Consider the following 6,000-nt stretch of genomic DNA (forward strand, 5'->3'; position numbering starts at 1 on the left):
ACACACACACACACACACACACACACACACACACGTGTATATACCCACACATATATATAATTAAAAAATTTTATCATTAAATGTATTTATTTTAAAATTCCTTCCTCTCCTTACATCCCTAATATTAGAATAGCATGAAAATTATTATCATTAAATTATTATTAATAGAAAAAAAACTCTCTTGCGAACGCCTCTCGCGTACGCCTCGCGTCATCTTGTCGTCGCGCTATCTCTCTCTCTCTCTCTCGTTACCTCTCCATCTCACACTATCTCGCGGACGCTATCTTCCTTCGCTGCAACACCTCGATTGTGCTATCTCTCTCTCGCTCGCGTGCGTCTCGTGCTATCTCTCTCTCGCTCGCGTGCGTCTCATGCTATCTCTCTCGCGCTATCTCTCTCACGTGATGAGGTAGATTGGTGCTGTTGTTCTGGAACGGTCCTCGGCAGACTTACAACACCGGAAGCCGGAGTTTCTCACGGCGGAAATCATTTTCAAAAAAAATGTGCGTAAGCTACTTCTCGCGGTGGTTTATCGACCACCGAACTGCGGATACCTCGATGAATTCATGGACATCTTTCAAGATCTACAGACCAACTACCAGCATGCGATGATTTTCGGTGACTTCAACGCTGACATGAGAACCAGAACTTTCGATAGCATACAGATTGAGAACTTCGTTTCAACGTCTGGGATGTATCTAATACTATATGGAGCCACACATCATCTCACGAACTCAGCCACTTTCCTCGATCTGTATAGCATAATTGATGATGTAGATAAACTCATCAATTACGATAAAGCAGCGGTACCTTTCTTGTCGGCGCATGATCTTATTGAGGTCACCTATGGCATAAGTGTTGAGAAGCGAGAGGAGAGGCCTGTCCTTTGCCGAGACTACAGAAGCTTTAACAGGGAAGTCTTCCTTTCGGAGGTGAGTCAACTTGACTGGTCTGAAATCATGACACTGGAAAATATGGAGAATAAGGTGAGAGCCTTCAATGACAAACTGATGAGCTGCCTAAATGGACATGCGCCGCTGAAACATATCTGCTTTAAAAACCTCCCGGCACCATGGCTCACGGACGAAATTCGCGACGCAATGCATGCAAGAGATGTGGCAAGAAGATTGTGGCGGAGGACGAAAAACATTACCAACCATGAACGCTTCAAAACAAAGAGAAATCAAGTGCAGAATATGATCCGGACGGCAAAGAAGGACTACTACATGACCTTTTTCTGTCAGAAGGACAAACCTGCCTTAGTCTGGAGTAGACTAAAACACCTCGGTCTAATCAAAGCCAAAAACTCCCACGGAAGGCTGGCTCTCTCAGTTGATGAACTCAATCTATACTTTGCCGATGCTGGGGGAGAACTTCAAGATCTCACAACTGAAGAGTCGAGTGGAGGAAACCCTGGACGTGAAGATTTTGACGACAGCAAATTTTACTTCAAATATGTCCGGCCTGAGGTAATACGGAGATCACTTCGCTGCAGGTCAAATGCGGCGGGTTTGGACGGAATCACGCCCAAGCTCATTCAAATGACGCTACCATACATTATGCCGGTCATCGAGCACTTGTACAACTTTTCTTTCATGTATGGAGTGGTGCCAGCGGTGTGGAGGTCGGCGTCACACCTATTCCCAAGATCAATCATCCGACCTTGGTGCAGCACTACAGGCCAATCTCTATCCTGCCATTCCTCTCGAAGGTTTTGGAAAGGGTGGTTTTCGATCAGCTGACTGAATATCTGAGGGAGAAAGATCTTTTAGATCCGTGCCAATTCGCCTACAGACGAAATTCCTCCACGCAGACATGCATCATAAGAATGCTGGATGACATTCGACTAGCTGCCGATCGAAGAAAAGTCACCATCTCAATTTTCTTTGATTTCTCCAAGGCGTTTGATAGGGTGCAACATAGGATCCTTCTCAAGAGACTAAAAGAAATGGGGCTCTCTGACATCCTTCTGGATTGGGTTGCTTCTTATTTGAGTGACAGAATGCAGGTCGTAAGAGACGGGTTTAACGGCACCACATCATCTCCGGCACGCTTAACTACAGGAGTACCTCAGGGCTCTGTACTTGGACCGCTCTTGTTCACGCTTTATGTTGCTGACATTAGCAAAGAATTGCAGTACTGTAAACATAACTTCTACGCGGACGACCTGCAGATCTACCATCACTGTGAGCCATCGGATCTACCAAACAGTATTCAGAGGGTGAACAGGGACATCGTCTCCTTAGCTCAATGGGCTGCCAGCCGTGGACTAACACTCAACTCAACAAAGACGCAAGCCATCATCTTTGGTACGGCTAGATATATAAATTCAATCAAACATGACTTGCTACCTGCGATCAACATCAACGAACAGGCCATCAAACTTTCTACCAGCATCAAGTATCTTGGAGTTACAGTTGCCAACTCGCTATCTTGGAACATTCATGTTCAAAATGTCGTCAAAAAAGTACGTACAAAATTATACCAGCTAAAATTAACCAAACATTTGTTGCCTAATGAGCTTAGACTGCGCCTAATCATCTCGTTGGTTCTTCCGCACCTGGACTACTGCTGTGCGGCGCTCACGGACATAAACGAACAGCAAAATCTGCAGCTCTACAAAGCAATAAATGCCTGTATCAGGTTCGCAGCAAATGTAAAATGGAACGAGCATGTGACGCCGCACTACAGGGAATTCCGCTTGCTTAAAACAGAGGCCAGAAGGAGGTACTTCATTGGATGTCAGCTCTTCAATATCATTTGCACACAGGAGCCACATATCATCTACAATGAGCTTGCCTTCAAATCTACAACGGCACTGAGAACGACCCGGGCCGCGGGAGACTTACTCTCTCTGCCCTTGTGCAGGACAGAGATATATAAACGCTCGTTCAAATCTAGCGCGTCCAGGCTCTGGAATGATCTGCCATCTGATATACGCGAGGCACGGACAATAAACGACTTTAAAAGTAAACTGTACGATCACCTACTCCGAACGACCTTAACATAATCACGAATCGAATCGTGGACTACAGTAGCCTCATTTTCATTCTTAGTTTCTCAGTTTCAATTTTCATTTTCAATTTTCATTTTCAATTTTAATTTTCAATTGTTTCAGCTATTTGATTAACAAGCACCTATCATTCTTGTGCATCTTTCATTTTCTCATACACATTTCACTCATTAATCTCTTATAAAGATACACACACATGTAAATAAGATGCACGCGCAAGACATCTATTCATGTCTCATTGCCTATCTTCAAGTTTGTGTAACAATGACTACTGTAACGCGATACACGTCGCATGACTTCTTATACACATTTGTTCTTATTTTTCTGCTTGTAATCTGTACTAATATTTGTGCGCTTGAGGGGACGTAGTCCCAGAGCGCTCTCAATAAATATAAGCTTTCTCTCTCTCTCTCTCTCTCTCTCTCTCTCTCTCTCTCTCTCTCTCTCTCTCTCTCTCTCTCTCAAGGTCCTGCGCAACAGTGTACAGAATCTCGTGCGCTCTGCGAAACGTGCTTATTACATCGAGGCTTTCAGCCGCGCCGGCAGCTCCGATGAGGTGTGGAGTAGACTGAGAAATTTGGGACTGATCAAGGCAAGAGGCACCGGGGTTCGTCTATTGCATGGGGTTGACGAGCTGAATGAGTTTTTCAGTCGTAGTGAAGAGCATTCTAATGATGGAGGAACGCTCGAAGATATACTTGAAGGGACCTATTACGACGAAAGTTTCCACTGGAGCTATGTAACACCATTGATGGTTAGGAAAATGATTGTCAGAACCAAATCTAATGCGGAGGGACTGGACGGCATTTCCATGAAACTCTTGAAGCTCACAATGAATTGTCTAATGCCGATCTTGGAGCACCTATTCAACTTCTCTCTCATGACTGGAGCCTACCCTACGCAGTGGAAGTCAGCTCTCATCTGTCCGATGCCGAAAACTAAGCATCCTACTTCGGTACTACATTATCGCCCGATTTCGATTCTTCCGGCGCTGTCGAAGGCTCTTGAGCGGATTGCCAGCGAGCAGATACGCCAGTATTTGGAGGATTGTGGCTTGTATGATCCTTGTCAGGCCGCCTATCGGGGCGACCACTCAACACAGACATGCATGATACGGATGCTGGACGAGGTCAGACAAGCGGCGGACCGAAGAATGGTCACCATCTCAGCATTTTTTGATTTCTCGAAGGCCTTTGATAGGGTAGATCATTTAAGGCTGATCAGGAAGTTAAAGAAATTAAATTTTTCTGATAGTGTTTTGAAGTGGATGCATTCTTATCTTGTGGGACGAAGTCAGGCAGTTAAAGACAACATAGAAGGCACTATCTCATCTCTGTCTCTGGTCGGCTCAGGAGTACCTCAGGGCTCAGTCCTGGGGCCGATATTATTTACGCTCTATCTGTCGGATTTTAGACAGGTTCTAAAGCATTGCAAATACAACTTATATGCCGATGACCTTCAGGTATACATGCATTGTGAGCCCCGAAATTTGGCGGAGACCGTCCGAGAGATCAATAACGATGTTGAAGCTATCCTGGACTGGACCACGGATAACAATCTCGTCTTAAACGCTGATAAGACTCAGGCCATCATCATGGGTACCCAGAGATACGTTAAAGTTATCGACCTGACTACTATACCCAGTATTAGGGTTGATGGAACCGAGATCGAATACTCAACATCTGTTAAGTATCTCGGAGTAATTATCACCAACACTTTGTCTTGGAAGAGACAAGTTACTGGCATAACAAAGAAGATCCACACGGTTTTATACCAACTAAAACTCTGTCGACAACTCTTCCCAGAAGCCCTCAAATCTAAATTGGTAATCACACTTATTCATCCTCACATCGACTACTGCTGTGCAGCATTCACGGATATGACAGCTGAACAGAACTTGAAAATTCATAGAGCTCTAAATTCGTGCATAAGGTTCATTTTCAATGCGAAAAGGGATGAACATATAACACCATACTACCAAAGGCTCCGCTGGCTTAAGGTCGATATGCGTAGACACTATCTGGTTGGATGTCTACTATTTGGGATCTTGAAGAAAAAGAAACCGTGCCTTCTCTATTCAAATTTTGAGCGTAGGGTTCTGACATCGGATAGGGCTACCAGAGCACCGAGTGACACGCTAGTTCTACCGCACTGTAGAACTGAGCTGTTCAAACGATTCTGGCTCACGTCAATCAGGTTATGGAATGAGCTTCCTCCTAGTATTCGTAATGTGGACACACTATCGGAATTTAAGCGTGGTTTCTATGCACGCTTGTTGGGGGGGTCTGTGATTAGTTGAAGGGGATATATATGCCGAGGCTTTCTTTCTCTCTGACATACCTATACTATTCTGTCGCTTCTCTACCGGCTGTATATATGTATATATTTCTATTCGTTTCATCATAATAACCAAATACTGCTTGCGCGGGCGCTCGCGGACGCGTCATTTCTATACTCTCACTTACTCATACTCAAACACACACACACACATAAGCACATATCAGCTCATGTACATACACTTACACGCGTTATACATACATGTTAACATGCTTCAATGCATTCTACATATAAGAAATTGTCACACGTCTAATCGGCGAGAATTTAAATTTATGTATTGTTTTTTATGCGCTCGAGGGGATTTATCCCAGAGCGCTCAATAAATATAGCTTTCTCTCTCTCTCTCTCTCTCTCTCTCTCTCTCTCTCTCTCTCTCTCTCTCTCTCTCTCTCTCTCTCTCTCTCTCTCTCTCTCTCTCTCTCTCTCTCTCTCTCTCTCTCTCTCTCTCTCTCTCTCTCTCTCTCTCTCTCTCTCTCTCTCTCTCTCTCTCTCTCTCTCTCTCTCTCTCTCTCTCTCTCTCTCTCTCTCTCTCTCTCTCTCTCTCTCTCTCTCTCTCTCTCTCTCTCTCTCTCTCTCTCTCTCTCTCTCTCTCTCTCTCTCTCTCTCTCTCTCTCTCCCTCCCTCCCTCCCTTCCTCCCTCTCTCCCTCCC

The sequence above is a fragment of the Prenolepis imparis genome, unplaced genomic scaffold (genome assembly GCF_030444845.1).
Source record: "Prenolepis imparis isolate NDT839.2.m4 unplaced genomic scaffold, iyPreImpa1.0 SCAF_2, whole genome shotgun sequence".
NCBI lineage: Eukaryota > Metazoa > Arthropoda > Insecta > Hymenoptera > Formicidae > Prenolepis > Prenolepis imparis.